The 1,604-nt window shown below is 37.1% G+C and overlaps 1 pseudogene; it reads right to left on the minus strand.

Annotated features, from left to right (window-relative positions):
- Positions 1 to 288: 288 nt before the first annotated feature.
- On the minus strand, positions 289 to 726 carry LOC114037268 (annotated as a pseudogene).
- Positions 727 to 1,604: the final 878 nt, after the last annotated feature.

Genomic DNA, 1,604 nt, shown 5'->3' on the forward strand with positions numbered 1-1,604 from the left:
TATCTTACACCTGCATATTTTAGTAACAAATGAAATCAGTAATATTTAGATAATTCATAGTGTATTTATAAAATGATTTTTTTTAATCAAAATACACTTCTCACTAAGATAAATAAATAAAATCCAAGCAAACCCACCTACACAAAGTTAGAATCAACTTTGGTAGATTTCAGTGTAATACATTGTCCATAACTAGCATGTTTGCCCTTTCTCCCCATTGCTGCTCATCTTCTGGGCTAAGAATTATTTAAAATTTTTTTATTAAGATTTCATTATGTGATATGTTTCTCATTCCACATCATGTTCAGCCAAGCTCTGTACGCTCACAATTCTCTGTCTAATTGTTGGCAGCTTAGTCAGAAACATCTGGAACACTGGTGATGGAAGAGTCTGCTGTAAGACTTGCAACAACTGCTGTGGCTGCCCACATACAGCAATGGCATTTGTCAAGTGATCAACACCCTTTTCATATTCACCTTGGGGTAGTAACTCCTCACCAAGCTGTATTTCTTTAAGAAAGAACTTCTGAACATCTTCTGCATCTTTAAGGTCAGGTAACTTGGAAAGGCCAGCTCTCTCTTTAGCAAGCTTCTGTTTCTTTCTTCGCTCTTGGAACCTGTTCTTGAAGTTGGGGTCACTCCGTCTCTTGCGGTCAAAGTAAATACAGTAGCTGATGAAGAGAACCCCGCACATGCCGGCAGCAATCACGCCACTCCGGCCCACCATGTTTCCGGGTGCTGCTCACGGTGGAGATAGCAGCAGCGTCACCATCAGTACAATCATTTTAGAAAGCAATTTGGAATTACACAAAGAAAGTGACTGAAATGCCCACGCTCTTTGACCCAGAAATTTTGCTGCCAGGCATAAACCTCCAAGCAGATCATTTATAAAAAGAAAGTACCATATACGCCAAAATATTTATAGCATGAATTTGTGTGGTAGCAAAGAATTGGAAAGACATAGCTGCCTGCAGATTGGGAAGTGACTAAGCAGTTTGGAATGTTATGCCTGCTATAAGAAACAACAAATATGATGAATACAGAGAGCAAGGAAAGAGCTATGTGAACTGATGCAGAAAACTGTCATGTGAACTGAAGCAGAATCAAGAAAACAATATACATAATGACTAGACTGATATACATGCAAATTGCAATCACTGTAAAAAACACATATAAATGCAAGTAATAATCACGACCACCAAAAAATCCAATCAAAAATCAATGTTGAAAAGTTTCAAGAATCAACTATGGTTCCAGTGAAGAGAACTGAGAAGACACCTCCACACATCCCCCTTTCATTATAGAATTGAGCAGTGCACAAGTGTGGTATATTATGCATATTTCCCAATTTGGGGGGTGGACAGTATATTGATCAATTTTGTCTTCTTCCTTATTCCTCCTCCTTTTCTTTTTCTTTAAAAAATATTATTTATTATGTAAGATGACTCTCCTGGAGGGGTTAAAGGAGGGATCCTGGAAGAAATTCTGGTGATGTAAAAATAGATATCAAGTAAAATGTATTTTTTTATCAGCTGGTGTTGGTTAATATAATTTATTTGATTTGATAATCTAGTAGGAACAAAACTGACCTAAACAGAAAGATGA

This window comes from Vombatus ursinus, unplaced genomic scaffold (genome assembly GCF_900497805.2).
Source record: "Vombatus ursinus unplaced genomic scaffold, bare-nosed wombat genome assembly UNPS02010287.1, whole genome shotgun sequence".
NCBI classification, from domain to species: Eukaryota; Metazoa; Chordata; class Mammalia; order Diprotodontia; family Vombatidae; genus Vombatus; species Vombatus ursinus.